Genomic DNA, 19,108 nt, shown 5'->3' with positions numbered 1-19,108 from the left:
CTAGAAGGATCAAGGAAGAAATTCCAAATTATGATTTATCGACCGTATTCTATTTATAACTTAATCATTTTATGGCTTTATCGGTCTTTTTCTACTCAGAGTATAAGGGAGTAGAGATCAAAACGGATAATGAAATGATAGATATGATAGTATTCGCTAGGTTGCGAACAAGTGTAAAATTTTTTTTATAGAAGGTGAAATTAGGCAAGTAGGCCATGTATTGAACGAATACATCCAATGCATTGGATGTTTTCGTTCAATACGCATTGCAATGCGTGAAACTTCTGCCGTACAACCTGTGCTTTTAAACAGAAGAAATTCCTAAAGAAATTCTAAGACGAAACTCCTGAAAGAATCTCTAAAGTAACTATAGAAATCTTACAAAACATTTTTGTTAAACGTGCATGAAATTCAAAATTTTACGCAAAAATTCGTATATGTAGTGTTTAACCCAGCAACCCCTCTCATCTATGTAACACTTTTTTGTGTGGGACCTCTAAAATTTGGGTATGTATCGCCACAAATAGTTAACACCGCTGAATGAAGAACCATCCTCCTCGCCTAAAGCGTGGCCAAATTTATGGACGTCCGGTAGACGACATTCCGGAAGAAACTTTTGAAGGAATTTTGGATGAAATACCAGGAAAAAAAATCCGGAAGGTATTCGTGGAGGAATCTTGAAAGGACCTTCATAAGGTACTCTTGATGGAATCTCAGAAGAAAATCCTGGAGAAAAACTGGAATGCCTAGGATTCCTGGGGGAGTTTCTTTAATAATTAACCATTTTAAGAATTCCTCTAGGAGTAATATCTGAAATACCTGCAAGAGTTCTTTCTGTGATTCTGTGATGTCTGTGTTTCTTCGGGGATTTTGCAAAGAGTTACTTTTGGGGTTTCTCCTTCTAAGGAGTCCTCTTTTTAATTCCTATTTCTTAGATTCATACCGAAGCTTTTTCTATGATTCTTTCAATAGTTTCATCCGAGATCTCTCCATGATTTTTTTAGTTTCCTCTAGAAGTACTTTCTGGAGTTTCTTTCGAGATTCCGAGACTTATCTCGGGATTCCTTCAGAGTTTCCATTCAGTTACTTCTGGAATTTTTCTAGCAACTATTCATAGGATTTTACCAGGATTTTTTTCTGGATTCTTTCTAAGATTCGTACAGGAGTGCCTTCACTAACTTCCACAGGAGTTTCTTCTGAAATTCATTCAGGAGTTCCTTTTGGGACTCTTCCTGCAGCTCTTTTTGGGAATCCTTTTTAGATTCTTCCATAGTTTCCCAACTTTCGTTACGCGACCTCTCAACTACTTACAGACACGCTTCGATTGTTTTACGAAAAGCGGGATGCCAACAGACTCGTAAGAGCCCAGGGTGGGGACCAGTGTTCTAGGCACTCTTTTTGGGATTTTTCCAGGAATTTGTTCTGGGATTCCAACAAGAACTTCTTCTGAATTTTATTGCAGAAAATGTTTCTGTGCTTTCCCCTGGGATTCCTCCCGGGATTTTCACAGGAACTCCTTTCGGCATTGCTTTCGGAATTCCTTTTGAAACTTTTTTCGGCTTTCCTCCAGGGATTCCTTCCAGGATTCACTCGAGAACTCGTTCTGGGAACGAATCCTTTCCAAGATCCCTCTAGAAACTTCTACCAGATTTCTCTAGGAGTTCCATCTGCAGTTCCCGCAGTTCTTCTATTCTTCTGTGAGTTTCTTATAAGATTTACACAGCACTGCCTTAGAAAACTCCTCCATAGGAAGTTGTATGAATTTCCTTCAAAAGCTTTGCAAGGAATCGCCAAGAAGATTCCTCTGGGATTCATCCACCAGTCGCGCTAATAGTTCTATCTGGAAATTCATTCTCGAAATTATGCTCGGGATCCCAGAAAAAACTGAAGCAATCATCCGGAATAACAATCAAAATTCCTGGGAGGTTCTAAGAGATTTTCTGAAACAATTTCGATTAGGTTCCAACCAAAATTACTCCGAGATGACAATGGTATGCGTATTAACAGCAACAAATGTGAAATCATCTCCTTTGCCAGACGCGGTAAGCCTTACACACATCAGTACTATATCAGAACGACACCTCTAGAACGTGTCCAGTCAATCTGTGACCTCGGCGTTACATTAGAATCGAAACTCCGATTCAACGAACACATATCCTCCGTTATTTCCAAAGCTTGGTCTGCACTTGGATTTATTCACAGACACGCCTCGATGTCCAATGACTCTTGAAACACTCTTCTGCGCCCTAGTCAGAAACATTCTAGAATATGCTGCCCCTGTTTGGTCGCCGTATCACATGACGCATATTATCAGAATTGGGTTGTTTAATGAATAAAATATTTCTATTTTCCATAGCCTAATCGAAAGAGCTCATTTTTCTGAGTATTACGTGATTTTATTGGTTTTTAATACCTTTATTTTGATGGTCAAATTAACAAAACAGATTTAATTTTCGTGGATAGAATGACAGTTCAATCGATAAAATGACAGTTCGACCCGAACAAAAAAATTTCCCCATACAAACTTTAAATGCAAATTAAAAATAGTTCCCGGACTCCAAAAATTATGAAATTTTGGATTTAGACTTTGGGGCGGGGAATCCGATTATGAAATAATCCGGATACCCCTAAAGAACCCAATTGAGCGTGTCCAGAAGTGGTTTCTGCGATATGCTCTGCGTGATCTCCCCTGGAGAGATCCCTTCAATTTACCAAGCTACCCCGACCGTTGCCAGCTTATCAACATGGAAAGCCTTTTAGCAAGAAGAACGAAGCTTCAACATTTTTTTTTATTTGACATTATCAATGGTGTACTCGACTGTCCGGCGCTTCTAGCTGAAGTCCCTTTGAATGTTCCACCCCGACGTTTTCGAAACTCAACGTTTCTTGCTGTTCCGAGCCACAGAACAAGCTACAGCCAAAACAACCCATCAAGTGTATGTATACGAGCTTTCAATAATGTAAGTGTTAGTTTCGAGTTTGATATGTCCAAAGAATGTTTTAGAAATAGGATTTGTAATTAAGTATATATGAAACTATAGTTAATATTAGAACAGTCTGTACGACTAAGTCGAAGACAAAGTTATAAATAAATAAATAAATATCTCTACAAAACCTTTATTGAATAAGAGTGAATTAAGTTTAGAACAGCTTGAAGAAATTTGGAAAATGTTGTATTATTGGAAATATGGTTCAATGAATACATCACCTAAAATAAGAAGGTGTAGTAAAACTACCTCTTCAATACATTTGAATACGTGCCCAATTGGAAATATGACGGATTTTCAACTTTATGTATTTTTTATTTGCGTAATCGTTCTTTGGAGACGCATAAAAATGTTGCTCAAAAAAGGGCTTTTTTAAGAATTTTTTTTTTTTTAAGAATTGCGGGGTTGCAAAACGGTGAGTCGATAAGGAGAGCATCCAATATAGCTCTGGTCCTCACAAGTTCCTACCTCATGCTTCCACGGGTCAAGCGATGACAAAGACCGCCAGCTAAGAGTTGTGTGCTTAGCTGGTAGTGCAGCCTGGGCACTGTTGTCCTTCTGACTTCAGCTAGATTGAGGAGGTACGATCCGAGTGTCTGTTTACCAAGGAGGTGCGGCTCAAACAGCGTCTGTTCTGGCATCCAGCGGCTGAGTAAGAAACGCTGCACCACGCCCAGCTAGATCCAAGGTGGTAGCCCCATCAGCGTGGTCGTCCCAGTGTTGGTTGGGACGTTAAACAGAACTGGCACGATGGCCCTCCGGCGAGACAGGAGTGTTGGCGTAGGCCCAATAAGCCACCCGTAAAAATCCCCATTGCGAATAACATAGGAGAAAATACGACTCGATACAATCGGCAAAGACCCACGCGACGAAATAAGGACTACGATTGGAAACTTGGAACATGGAATTGCAAGTCACTAGGTTTCGCAGGATGTGACAGGATAATCTACGACGAACTACATCCCCGCAACTTCGACATCGTGGCGTTGCAGGAACTTTGTTGGACTGGACAGAAAGTGTGGAAAAGCGGGCATCGAGCGGCTACCTTCTACCAAAGCTGTGGCACCACCAATGAACTGGGAACAGGATTTATAGTGTTGGGCAAGATGCGACAACGTGTGATAGGGTGGCAGCCGATCAACGCAAGGATGTGCATGTTGAGAGTTAAGGGCCGTTTCTTCAACTACATCATCATCAACGTCCACTGCCCACACGAAGGGAGACCCGATGACGAGAAAGAAGCGTTCTACGCGCAGTTAGAGCAAACATACGATGGTTGCTCGCCGCGTGACATGAAAATCGTTGTCGGCGACATGAACGCGCAGGTAGGAAGGGAGGAAATGTACAGACCGGTAATCGGGCGAAACAGCCTGCACGCCGTATCGAATGATAACGGCCAGCGATGCGTAAACTTTGCAGCCTCCCGTGGTATGGTAGTCCGAAGCACCTTCTTCCCCCGCAAAGATATCCACAAAGCCACCTGGAGATCACCCGACCATCAAACAGAAAACCAAATCGACCACGTTCTAATCGACGGTAAATTCTTCTCAGATATAACCAACGTCCGCACATACCGCAGTGCGAATATAGATTCGGATCACTACTTAGTCGCTGTATGCATGCGCTCAAAACTTTCGACAGTTATCACCACGCGTCGAAGTCGAACGCCGCGGCTCAACATCGAGCAACTTCGTAACGTAGAAGTGGCTCAAGACTACGCGCAGCAGTTAGCAGTGGCCCTACCAACGGAAGAGCAGCTTGGCGCAGCTACACTTGAAGATGGCTGGAGGGACATCCGATCCGCCATAGGTAGTACCTCGGCTACAGCACTAGGTTTCGCGACTCCGAATCACAGAAACGACTGGTACGACGGCGAATGTGAACAGTTGAAAAACGAGAAGAATGCAGCATGGGCGAGAATGCTGCAACACCGTACGAGAGCGAATGAGGCACGTTACAAACAGGCGCGGAACAGGCAGAACTCAGTCTTCCGGATGAAGAAGCGCCAGCAGGAAGAACGAGATCGCGAAGCGATGGAAGAGCTGTACCGCGCTAAGCACACACGAAAGTTCTACGAGAAGCTGAACCGCTCGCGCAGAGGCTTTGTGCCACAAGCCGACATGTGCCGAGATAATCACGGGAATATTCTCACGAGCGAGCGTGAGGTGGTCGAGAGGTGGCGGCAGCATTACGATGAGCACCTCAATGGCGACGTTGCAAGTACCGAAGGTGGCGTGGTAACAGATCTAGGAGTATGTGCACAGGACGAAAGACTTCCAGCCCCTGACCTCCAAGAGATTGAGGAGGAGGTTGGCCGGTTGAAAAACAACAAGGCCGCTGGAGCAGATCAACTACCAAGCGAGCTTCTAAAATACGGTGGAGAAGCACTGGTGAGAGCACTACACTGGGTCATTACCAAGATTTGGGAGGAGGAAGTATTACCGGAGGAATGGATGGAAGGTATCGTGTGTCCCATCTACAAAAAGGGCGACAAGTTGGATTGCGGGAACTACCGCGCGATCACACTACTGAGCGCTGCCTACAAGATACTCTCTCAAATTTTATGCCGCCGTCTATCACCGATTGCAAGAGAGTTCGTGGGGCAATATCAGGCTGGATTTATGGGTGAACGCGCTACAACGGACCAGATGTTCGCCATCCGCCAGGTGTTGCAGAAATGCCGCGAATACAACGTGCCCACACATCACTTGTTCATCGATTTCAAATCGGCGTATGATACAATCGATCGAGAACAGCTATGGCAGATTATGCACGAATACGGATTCCCGGATAAACTGATACGGTTGATCAAGGCGACGATGGATCGAGTGATGTGCGTAGTTCGAGTATCAGGGACACTCTCGAGTCCCTTCGAAACTCGCAGAGGGTTACGGCAAGGTGATGGTCTTTCGTGCTTGCTGTTCAACATTGCTTTGGAGGGTGTAATAAGAAGAGCGGTGATAAACACGAGTGGGACGATTTTCACGAAGTCCGTTCAGCTGCTTGGTTTCGCCGATGATATTGATATTATTGCTCGTAAATTTGAGACGATGGCGGAAACGTACATCCGACTAAAGAGTGAAGCCAGGCGAATCGGATTAGTCATTAATGTGTCGAAGACAAAGTACATGATGGCAAAGGGCTCCAGGGAGGAATCACCGCGCCCGCCACCCCGAATTCATATCGACGGTGATGAAATCGAGGCGGTTGAAGAATTCGTGTACTTGGGCTCACTGGTGACCGCCGACAACGACACCAGCAGAGAAATTCAGAGGCGCATTGTGGCAGGAAATCGTTCTTACTTTGGACTCCGCAGAACTCTACGATCGAATAAAGTTCGCCGTAACACGAAGTTAACCATCTACAAAACGCTGATTAGACCGGTCGTCCTCTATGGGCACGAAACATGGACCCTACGTGCAGAGGACCAACGCGCCCTTGGAGTTTTCGAACGGAAGGTGTTGCGTACCATCTACGGCGGAGTGCAGATGGAAGACGGGACTTGGAGAAGGCGAATGAACCACGAGCTGCATCAGCTGCTGAGAGAACCAACCATCGTCCATACCGCGAAAATCGGGAGGCTACGGTGGGCGGGTCACGTCATCAGGATGTCGGATAGCAACCCGACTAAAATGGTTCTCGAGAGTCATCCGACCGGTACAAGAAGACGTGGAGCGCAGCGAGCTAGGTGGGTCAACCAAGTGGAGGACGATCTGCGGACCCTACGCAGAGTGCGGAACTGGAGACAAACAGCCATGGACCGAGTGGAATGGAGGCGGCTACTATGTACAGCAGAGGCCACCCCGGCCTTAGCCTGACCGGTAAGGTAAGTTAAGAATTGCGCTATTGTGAATTGTGAACATTCTGGATAAGAATATATTTGCGCAAACATAAGACAAAAAATTAATATTTTCACACAGTTTTCGCAATTTCAATTTTTAGAAGGTGTCCATAATTTTAAAAACATATGTGTAATGATTGAAATAAATGATTATTTTTAAGAAACCAGAATTGCCATTCTTTTTTACAAAGTTTTTATAATAGTATCTCCAAAAAAAAATTATGTTTATTTCGAATAGATTACTTTTAAGGCTGTAGTGAACATTTGCAGTTAAATTCCGATACACTCCTTCCCATTAGTGTCTCCTTATAAGCTTTATTAGAATGGCTCCTACAATCACAACCAAATTATCAAGGAAGTTTCCCCAAATGAACCCCAATTCTCCCAACTCTTGTTGAGTCTGGTTATTTTTTTTTTTTTTTTGAAGTTGTTTCAAACATTTAGATAAATCATCTCATAACATAAGCTCTTCAATATCTCGACTTCCAACAGTCTGACGCTGTAACTGTGTTCAGATGGTGGAAAGATGTTATATTCAGCTTTCCAGGCATGCAAAAAGATTCAAAAGTCATTTACTACAATACAACATATATTTGACGTGTGTGGAGCGGACCTGGTGTGATGGTTAGAACACTTGACTATCACGCCGAGGACCTGGGATCGAATCCCACTCCCGACAAACTCGCAAATTGTGAGTTCTTCCTTCGGAAGGGAAGTAAAGCGTGGGTCCCGAGATGAACTAGCCTAGGGCTAAAAATCTCGTTAATACAGATAAAAAAAATATATATATTTGACGTTTCAAAATATTTTTTGTTTTTAACTTTTACGAGCCATTTTTCAGCTAGAATTAAAATGAATCTATTATAATTTTTTGAAGCACGGTCTCGAAATCAACACGCCATTATGAACAGTGCTGAAAATGTCATTTCGACATATTTAAATTCAATCAATCACCTACAGCTCATTTCAGAATCTGAACCAGAAACTATGGCATATGAAAAACTTTTGCGGCTAGACCGCTTCTACAAGAAAGTCAGGGAATAACAGTTTTATCTCCAATATTCATCGATTATTTTTAAAAGATGTCAATTGATCATCATGAATATCAATTCGCATTTTTTCGAAGATATTCGTAGTCGATGACATTTACCTTAAATATTAAAGTGAGAACGGTATTTCCGTGACTTCTTGTAGTACTGGTCTAGCCGTACGAGTTTTCCATATACCATATTATCAGGTTGAGCTTCTAAAATGAGCTGAAGCTGATTGAATCTAGATATGTCGAAATGACATTTCCAGCACTGATAATGAATGAAAAATGTTGGTCGTTTGGATTTGTAAACTAGTGTTATCTCCGGAGAAATATAGTAAGAAATGCTGTGCTAAGAAAAGAAATGTTAAGCTGCTAGCACACAGGGTCAAATATTTGTCCGAAAAGAAACCAATGCTCAAACATCTTGTTTGACTCGATCAAATTTTCATTAGTGTCAAACTGATGTTGTTTCTTGAGTTCTTTCCTTGTCAAATATTTGACCCTGTGTACTACTGGCCTTAGTTGGCACCTACCTACAAATGCCGATGTGAAATAGCGAAATCTTTTTGGATACAATGGATGGGGAAATTTCTGTTCTGGAATTCACTGTAATTGAACCAAAAACGCATTGCAGATCTAAAGTGGTCCCACAAAGCTGATGAGCCACAGACGATTATTAAACCAATTGACGGCCCAAGTACAAACAGCCAAATTTCTACAAATGAAGCAAACCTAACCCATTTCTGTAGCCTTCATTTGTAAAAATGACGAAAGAAGCCGGCATCCAAAACTCTTGAGCGCATCGGTAAAATACCTAATTCAACCATTTTTGCACAAACATTCCCAAGCAAGAAACGCCCAACATTGCATTGATCGCATCATCATCACAGTCTCTCGGTCTCTCGGTCAGTCAGTCAGTCACTGACTGAATATCAAACTACCACCGCCACACCGCCGCGTGAACCAAATCTCAAACCGAAGAAGACCTGGCCTGGCTGGCTTGTAGGTTGGTCGGTTGGTGCCTTCTCTATAACTGTCTTTTGCTGTTTACGTAACCGCGTTGTAACCGGCGACCAGTAGCGCCAACTTTTTTCGCTCCAACTTTGGAGGTGTTTGTATGTTTCTGTTTCTATTTGAGTTGCGCTTTTTTTCTTTCTCCTTTCAAATATCTTGTTGAGAGTGCTCACTTGACTTGTGTTTCTCGTTCCCCTTGCATCTTCCAACATCACATAAAACCCTTCATTCATACATTCATTTTTTTTTTGTTTTTCTCCACATTTTTTTCATCAATACTGCGAACTAAACGATCAAAACAGATCATTCCCGTCAAAACTGAACTGCATAAGTGGTTTTATTTTTAATGAATTCAATAACTACTAACATTCATTATTGTTTTTGTACATTTTTAATATACACATTTACATAAAAGGGATGACATGCTTTGCATGATACATTAAAAAGAAAATATAACAAAACAGTTTTTCGAAATTATCAATGGTTGCAAAGTATAAACACGACATTTCATGGTCAAAAAAATGTATTCGATGATTTCTTTCTAAGAAGAATGAAATAAACAACTGAATTACAAATGACAGGAAAACTCTATTGCTTCCACATTTTGGGTTCCACCTTGAATAAAGTAGAAGCCCCCTAGAGAACAGGCAGATTCGTTTCGGTTGTATATGCTTGTATTCATCATCATCATCGGCTGCTATTCACTTTGCATACTGTTTTGGGAATCAAAATACAGTTACAAATGGACTTATTTTTTTCTCGAATGGAGTCGGGAGCATACCAAGTGATGAGAACGGAATGACTTTGAAACCAGACACTAGGTATTGTGCGTTTAGCACTAAATTGATTTCCGAAAAAACTTCATCGACTTCCGCTGCCTTTCCTATGCGTTAAACATAACGTCGGAAGTAGTGCGCTGTACAGTAAACCTGGTTTTCTATACAGCGCACTACTTCCGACGTTATGTTTAACGCATAGGAAAGGCAGCGGAAGTCGATGAAGTTTTTTCGGAAATCAATTTAGTGCTAAACGCACAATACACTCCAATGCTGTGGTGGCCGATGATCGACTGGAACGTGAAACAGGTTAACCGTTTTCCTACCTACTGCTAGCTTTATGGTGATCAAATCTACATAATCAGCTCTTTAGCGTTGGTTATCTCAGTTCTCATTTGCATTCATAAGAACGACGAACGACGTGTAAAAACAAAACCAAATTGACTGCTTCTTTCGAAAGGTGAAGCGTGGGATGAGGTTTAACCTAATTTGCTGTATGTATTTATTACGAAAAATAGTCATTTTCAGAAATCTCTCCTGAGCGACCAGTAAACGTCATTTCTGACAGTTTCCGTCATACAAAAGTTTGTTTCTAATACCCTTAGCTATCATTTGCAGGGTGAGCCCCCAAGCTTTTTGACCATGTGCAATTTTGGGACACCCCAATTTACATTCTATCAATCTATCCATAAACTACGTAGACTACGTAGGCCTGTCCATAAACTACGTAGACTCTTAGGGGAGAAGGGGGATCTTGCTAAAGTCTACGCTCCATACAAATTTCGAAAATTTTGTATGGGCAGAAGTCTACGAGGGAGGTGGTTGGGTCTGAGATGGCCAAAAATGAGTCTACGTAGTTTATGGATAGCACCTTACATCTGTAATCTTCTCACTTTCGTTTGACGAGAAGAATTATCAGATGATCGTTTGCTTGCGAGCCAGTAGTGCTGCTAAATAGCAACAGACTGCAAGGACGATAAATACGACGGCATTTCACTATTTGCAACTATATGCAACTGTTGAAAAACAAATATACGGACGCAGCCGAAACATCCCTGGCTGGAGTATTCTTTTTACTTAAAAAAATTAGATTATTCGTCAAAAGGTTCACTCGAAAATCATTCGGTATTTTCCACGAAATACAACGGACTATGTATTTAAAAAAACAAGAATGCACACTTTGCGGTAGTAGTGAAGTTCTACCGCTATTGTCAATATGATACTTAAGGGGTTACTTTGCGGGGATAAAAAAAAATCGAACTCTTTTTATTGCATAATCTGATAGCAAAGTATAAGCTAGACAACACACATTCCACATTTCATAAAGATTAGAGCACTAGAACCAAAGTTACAGCCAATCGTAGTGCGAATCCTCCATAAGGATAGGGCAAAGTGCGAAACTTTAAACGCAATTATTTCGAAATGGTTTTATTGAAAAGTGCCACTGCGGTGATCACGATATCTTAAAAACTAAAACTAAAACTAAAGTAAAACTAAAGTATGAACAAACGCAAATTATTGTTCTAGTAGGAAAATTTTTATTTATTTTTCATTTATGTGTATTTTAACGATGGCTAATTTTCGCGTTAAATTTGAAAAGGGCCTAACCCCAAAACGTAAGGACTGTTCATTTTATAAAGAGGACACCTTATTTGTGTGATATCTTTTTTATTTTTAAATAAAATCATTATCGGTTTTTCGCATAAATTTCCGTAGCTATTCTACAGTGTAGGAAAAATATAACATTATACAAATTGTCCTTAGTTATGGAACTGAAGCGGTTTTCGTTAAAACTCAATAAAACCCCATTTCTCAAAATTCTACACAACTTTCCACATACATAACTTTAAAATTTTCATGAACTTTTCAATGTGTTGGGATTCAATACTATTCTTCTAAAGGTAGAGTGTAATAGTTGGTCATTAATAATGCACCAAGCATGATACAGCTTGATATAGTGAGTTGCCTTGTTATCAATGAAATTGATAAAAAATACTTATTTAAGTCCAGTGATGCAATAACACTACGGAATCAGTTCAAAATTTGTCCAGTATAGAAGAGAATCGCATTCTAAATGATACCGAAGAAAAATATGCTTCAAAGTACATTCTTCATCATAAATTTAATACTTAATGATGGCCATAATGAAAAATTGCATCCATTTGCTCCATAAATGCAAGTTTTTGATTCTAGAGAAGCTTATTATTATTTATTTTCAGCAAGGTCTGACCCTATGTGATTACATACCTTATTTGAAAATAACTACATGTTAATTTTTATTTTCGACATCATTGTTAAGTTGTATTTGCAATAGAGTACATCGTTATTTAGAAGAACCTTCAAAGAACGAAGCGATTTTATCTCCGGTAACTGCCATGAAGCACAGTAACCAAGCCAACAATGATATCAAGAAGCGGTTTTCTGCATTAGAAATTGCATTATTAGTACTTTCGACTAGATCCATTGAAAACATTCAAAATTTAATATTTTTATACATTTTTGTTTAACAAATAAATTTTATTCTGAAAATCGAGTCCAACTTGTAACTTTAACCCTAAAAGGGATACCTGGGGTCCATTGGACCCCAGGCGCCTTTCAGAGCTCGTCTTTGATGGAACACACTCAGCGAGGTGACGAAACTGAGGCCATGAAGGTATCCCTTTTAGGGTTAATATCTCAACAACCATTATTCCGATTAGGTTTATATTTTGCCAGAATATGTATCACTCAGACTGCTGCAGCATGGCAAACACTTTTATGCAATTAAAAACGATACACCGATGTTTTACAGAAATTTTGTGTTTATATTTAGTTTTTGGGAATTGAAAAATTGATCTCTCGAAACACTTTGCCACATTTCTATGAAATTCAATAATTTTAACCCAATTTATTTATGGTTATTTTTTTTATTCTTATTCACTTAACCTAATTTACAGCTCTTTTGTCCACTAGGGCACTACGTGAGCGATTCCAATTGGACGCTGCACTTTGTACAGCGCCTACATGTATTCTATTCTAATTCAACTATATCGAACTGGTGCCTTGTGCTGCTTCAACTTTTCTACCCTGTCCACGGTAGAATGATGAGCACGATGATGCTGATGTTTTGGCTGTTGTTCCTTTTCCAGTCCGATTGGGAGGTCCCGTATGAGTTGCGGTTCGCCGATATCCAAATTCCGGGTCCGTTGGAGCTGTATGCTCCGAAGAGGGTCAGGTGCCAGCTGCTCTCGGGGGGAAGAGCAACTGACGAAAAATTGCAAGTGCCGGGGCTGGGTTCGAACCCATGACCATCCGCTTATGAAGCGAACGTGTGGACCACTGCGCCACGGGCCCCGACAACTATTTATGGTTATTATCTATTTATGGTTATTATCTGCTAATATAATGTACTGAACAACTAACCAAGGCTGCTCAAATTTGAACTACACGTTTTCTTTTTATAGCCTTGCAAAGCTGTCCTCTTTATAAAATGAACAGTCCTTAAACATTGAGAAAAATCAATGCAAATGTTTTCCATCACAGTTTCTATTAGTATTTCTCAGTTTAAGGATTTTCAACATGTTTTCCGCAGTGGCGTCTCGTAACCTCACTTTTTACCTGTTCAACGATTCGTAAACTTGCAATTGCGGAGGATTCAGGATCAGAATCAAATTGCAAATGGACGGAAACGGCTATTCTCGTCATTTTCTACAAATTACAAGCCATTTTGTTGATAGAATTAAAGAATTTACATTCGTTGAACAGGTAGATTTGAGGTTAGGGAATCGCCACTGGTTTTCCGTTCTGCTGACACAAGATTAGATGTATCTATGCATCAATAATCAAAATTGTATAAAAATTTATCAAAAAAAAAAAATGAAAAATGATAGATAAACGTGTTAAGCTAATTTTAAATGTTTCACCCGGTATTGGCCTTATTGTGAGTCTTTCTGAAATTTTCTTAGCGTGGTTCGGCCCCCGATTGAGTCCGTTGTTGACATCGAATCAAGGCTCGACCCTTTTTGAGAGAGAGAATTCTCCTCTCTCGGCGCTCGGGCTGGTTGTCGGCCCTTTAAACGAGAACGCCTACCAATGTAAACAAAATTTTACCGTTACTGGCCCATTTGGAGCACGGGCTTATGAAAGATTGGGAAAAAAAAGCAGGGATAGGCCGTTTTAAAGATGGGGTTTATTCTGATAAGGATAACGAATGGGTAGGTGATCTTTGCACAGTAGGTTACTTTAGGGGGATGCTATGGAATGGTATCAAAATCGATTTATTTACATTTTAGCATAGGCCCTTTCCAAATGTAACGCGAGAATTCTACACTTGAGTACACTGGAATAAATTTTGTTGTTGTTTCTACCGAATCCATGGTAAAATTAAGAACTGTACCAACAATTTTCAACCGAATGCAAAATTCTGTTAATTGTACTGAAACATTGTCAATATTACCATGCGTGAAGTACCATTGACTAAAAACTTTCTTGATGTTACTATTTTGACATTGTATTTTTGACCATGTTTATCTAAGACGCGCAACATTCAAGCCTACATGATGGAAATTACAATGCCCAAATAGTAGAACCAAGAATGTTTTTAGTCAACAGTAATACACGCATGATAATATTGACAATGTTTCAGTACAATTAACAGAATTTTGCATTCGGTTGAAAATTGTTGGTACAGTTCTTAATTTTACCATGGATTCGGTAGAAACAACAACAAAATTTATTTCAGTGTACACACTTAATTCAAATTGCCGGGATATCAGCATTTTTCCATTCTTCTGCCGAGATTTGCACAGCCGAGCGATCAGCAAACAACAATTTTGCCGGGATCTCAGCAATTTTGACAGTTCATTGCTGAGATTCGGCAAACGTTTCGCTGAGAGTCAGCTAACAAACGTCACTTTTTGCTGAGACATCAGCTAATAGCTTTGCTGAACACACGGCTGTGCGCGTTTTTGCCGAGCTCGCAAATCTGTTTTGAGTGTGTAGAAAACTACTCAGTGTATTTTTGATTGAACAAAAACTAACTAACTCTTGACGAACCTGCCAATGGCTGAAAATCTCTATAATAAAGAAAACTAACTAACTCTACAATCACTGACGTTAATTTCCTTTTCTTACACGAAATTTAGGATTAAAGTTGGTTTAAAAGGAAGGCCCTTTCTATAACAAGGAAAGGTAATTTATACGAAAATATTTTGGAAATTAATGTCACTGTGCCTGATTTTTTTTCGAAACTTTTGGCGGTGGAAAAAATATCGAAACATTTTTGGTAAACTACCTGGTCTTCGTAACCTTTGACGGACTGAAGCAGGGCGATGCTCTTTCGAACTTACTGTTCAACATAGCACTGGAAGGAGCGATAAGGAGAGCTGGTGTGCACAGGAGCGGAACCATTGTCATGAAGTCGCATATGCTCCTGGGCTTCGCGGACGATATCGACATCATCGGAATCGACCGTCGGGCCATGGAAGAGGCGTTCGTACCTTTTAAGAGGGAGACTGCGAGGATTGGACTTACGATTAACGCCACAAAGACTAAGTACATGATTGCCGGTGTTCAACGTCAGTCCGGCCGTGGTAGTGGTGACGAAATGGTGCTAGGTGGGAAAAAGTTTGAATTTGTGGATGAATTTGTTTATCTTGGTACTCTAGTGACGTGCGATAATGATGTTACCCGCGAGGTGAAAAGACGGATTGCGGCTGCGGGACGGATGCTGAGGTCCCGCAGGCTGCAAACGAAGACAAACCTCGCGTTGTACAAGCCTCTGACTCTTCCGGTCGCTTTATACGGTCATGAAACGTGGAAGTTGAAAGAAGTTGATCGGAGAGCCTTTGGAGTCTTCGAACGTAAAGTGCTGCGATCAATACTCGGCGGTAAACTGGAGGACGGCATCTGGCGGCGTCGCATGAACTATGAATTATACCAGGTATATAAAGAGATGGATATAGTGGAGCGAATACAACACGGCAGGCTGCGGTGGGCTGGACACGTAGCTCGTATGCCGGAGGTACGACAAGCTAAAATTATATTCAGCAGAGAACCAGGAAAGGGTCGTCGGCTTCGCGGAAGGCCGCGCACACGTTGACTTTTTGCAGTTGAGGAGGACCTAAGGACTCTAAACGTTCAGGGCGACTGGAAGCGATTGGCCCAGGACCGAGGCCAGTGGAGGCGGATACTTCATTCGGCGTAGACTCACCGCTACGAGTTGTAGCCCATCAAGTATCAAGCAAGTACCTGGTCTTCAAAGAAAATCATATACATATCAATTCAAGCCCAACTTTACCAAACACCGTATGTAATGGTGCGTGTAATCAGTACACGACGCGATCGCTCCTGAGTTAAAAATCTATAATGTGGACTGTTCAACTGAGATGTAATATAAGACGTCAAAGAAGGACAATTAAATGGTATAGTAAACTGCATAATTTTACTTTAGGAATGTGTTTTGTAGTAAAACTTTCAGTTCAATAATGCATAATATTTTGTCAAAGAAAATTGTTTTGTTTTTGTCAACTGAAAATCGCGGACCATCAAAAAGGGACCATACCTACTTGTATGAACAAACACATCAATTTTAATGCAAATCAATTTCATACCCAGTTACGATAAATATACTTTATGCCGAAAGAAGTCAAGGACATTTCCTTTACGAAAAATTCCTGAATCTGTAATCGAATCCACAGTTTTTAACTGAGAGCTTCCTCTGCCAATGACCATTTTGCATGCGTATATCGTGTGGCAGGCACGAAGATACTCTATGCCCAAGGAAGTCAAGGAAATTTCCTTTACGAAAAGATCCTGGACCGACCGGGAATTGAACCCGTCACCCTCAGCATGGTCATGCTGAATACCCGTGCGTTTACCGCCTCGGCTATATGGGCCCCTTCACTTACATACTTTTCTTATTTAAAAAATATTAGGATTGCCAAGAACTTCTGGACATAACGACAACTCACAAACATGCATAATCCCTCTTTAAGACAAGTTTTTTTTTAAACAGCCAAGAAATTTTAGGTTTGTGCTCAAGTTCGATAGAAACTAGTTGAATAGGATATAACGTTTTCACGTTATTTTAATTTGACCTCGGTATGCGGTAGCATTCGAAGGGTGCTTACTTGTTTGTTTAAAGAATAACAATTATTTTAATATTTCATAAAAAATAGGTAATCTCTTAGAATTATATGTTAATGATATAAGCAAATATTCAACAAACTTACCTTGATTAACAGAATTCGGCCAAAAAACATCTAATCATAGAATTTCTGGAAACTAGACTCAATGATTGCCTTTAATACGCTCCTGTTGCTATCACACATAATTTTCTATACAAAGTAGCCACAATAGTTCCTCACCGAATCCAACTGGAATCGTTTCCGTCCCAATCTCCCAGTCGCTCTTTAGCCTCTTGTAGTCGTCACCGAGTTGGTCCAAATTCCAAATTCTTCCAACAAGCAGCAGCGGCGTAGCATAAATTATCTCCGCTGAACGAAACCACCAGCCGCGCGAACGGGAGGAACACACACAGATCACACAGACACACTAGACTAGACCACTTTCGGTGCCAGAAGGGGGCCCCAAACGGGAACACTTGGTTGCACTGTGTTTTGCTTGATTTTCTTCTTTAGAAGGGGGTTTTTGACAGTCGTCAATTTTTTTCTGTTGCTTCAAGATTGCATCCAAAATCGACCCCCAAAGGCCGTCCACCACAGTCAGCCAGATCCACACAGCACACACAAAGACGATTCCTTGAACTGGTTCTTGTTCGGACGTCTCTTCACTTCCCCCCTCGATGGTTGCTTCCTCCGTCGAAAAACCACTAACCTCCGACCGATTCGCACACAAAAAATCGCGATTTCGATGCAACCCGAAAATAAATTTTTCGCACACACTTGTCACCATCAGCAGAAGAACATCTGAAAATTCCAGCCACGCAGGAAGTACCTAGGTACCCGATAATTCTACGAAGAACTGCAGCTTCCTCGGGGTTTTCGTCCACCAGCGGATAGCCACTTCACTGCTTTCGACACTCGCGAATGACGATTTTGCACGTCTCACATCAGAATCTCCAAATTTCAGGAAATTTTAATCCGCGCACTACACAGTCAGCAAGACGGGCGACTATCGCTCGCGACGATGACGAAGACGATCTATCGACGACGACGATTGAAGAAAATCTTCGCAAGTTGGAAGTTTTTTCCTCGACACTTGATGGGCAGCAGAGCAGCCAGCACACTTGCACACAGCAGCGAACGAACAGTTTTGATTGCAAACTCGTCCGTCCGTCCGTCGTCGTCGTGCTTCACGCAAACATCGCAACGTTTTTGTTTCGGTTGCGGTGGTGGTTGTGCAAATCGTGTGCGCGTGTGAAGCCGTGACAGCTGTCAGGTTTTATCGTTTTTGTGTCGTATTGGTTTCTTGATGGGCAAGTCGGTGTCGGGAATTTTCCTGATTTTTTGGCGTGGCAAAATCTAGAGCGAGCTTTGAATAGGTCGTAAATGGATTTTCAGCATCTGATTTTTAAGTAAAATACTGTCAGAGGGGCTTAATTCATGGCAAAAATGGGCGTTAGATTGAAGCATCGATACTGTCTTATGTGTAGTACGCACCTCAAAAGTACTGTGGAAAAGGATAGGACAAGAAACGGTCAAGAAATGATTTCGTTGTCAAAATTTCTTGAGCGGTCCGCAGCTGAAAAGAAATGAAAATTGTGTAACGCTCGTAACGCCTGCCGGGCAAATCAAATATGGAGCTGTCACTTTTCCTTGCGGAAAAATATTCCGTTCAATTATTCCTCAAGGAAAAGTGACATTTTTTCCCATACTAATCAGTTGTCAAAATTCCTTTGGTACACAGCTAATCGCGTTCGGTAATTTTTACCGAAATCTCAACAGCTGAACGTTCGGTAATGGTTTTTTACCAAAATTCTGCAAAAAATATCAAATTTCGGTAAAATGTTATCGTTTATCTGTCAAATTTTAACGAAGTTCGGTAAACGTCACCGAATTTCTCCGGTAAAAAACTTAACGGTTGAGATTTCGGTAAAATATTACCGAATTCGGTGATTTTTTCTAAGTGTGTAATTAGAGGGATTTTTTCTGGAGTGCTTTTCTTACTATAGATAGTAGAGTAAACATAGATCCGCGGACACCGCTGACTAAAATGTTTCAAGCGTGTAAGTAGTAATTTTCAAGAGTGCGACGGTGGAATATGACGTCATGCACTGCATTGATGCTATCCAAATCGTGACGTCATGCTCGTTTGGATACAGATTTTGACAGTTCGTTTGGATACAACGGATTCATCAACACGGATCTATGTTTACTCTACTATCTATATTTCTTACCAAGTGCATACTAGACTTTACCATAGACCTTGTCATCTGGTATGTCATTAAGCATCCATTTTCTCATATTTTGAGGAGAGCAAATTGAGTTGAACGGTATACTCGAAACTTAAAAACCAT

At 41.0% G+C, this 19,108-nt stretch overlaps 1 protein-coding gene across 2 annotated transcripts in view; it reads right to left on the bottom strand.

Annotated features, from left to right (window-relative positions):
- Positions 1–18,010, bottom strand: part of LOC109400987 (early estrogen-induced gene 1 protein) — a 337,105-nt gene extending 319,095 nt beyond the window's left edge. The window contains exon 1 of one of the 2 annotated variants that reach the window (XM_062851358.1): positions 16,863–18,010. The gene's annotated coding sequence lies outside the window, so the exon portion shown is untranslated. The remainder of the gene's footprint in view (positions 1–16,862) is intronic. The other variant, XM_062851355.1, reaches the window with a different exon arrangement.
- Positions 18,011–19,108: the final 1,098 nt, after the last annotated feature.

Source organism: Aedes albopictus, chromosome 2 (assembly GCF_035046485.1).
Source record: "Aedes albopictus strain Foshan chromosome 2, AalbF5, whole genome shotgun sequence".
NCBI lineage: Eukaryota > Metazoa > Arthropoda > Insecta > Diptera > Culicidae > Aedes > Aedes albopictus.
The sequence above is the reverse complement of the archived record's forward strand: the minus strand, read 5'-3'. Positions and strand labels throughout refer to the sequence as shown.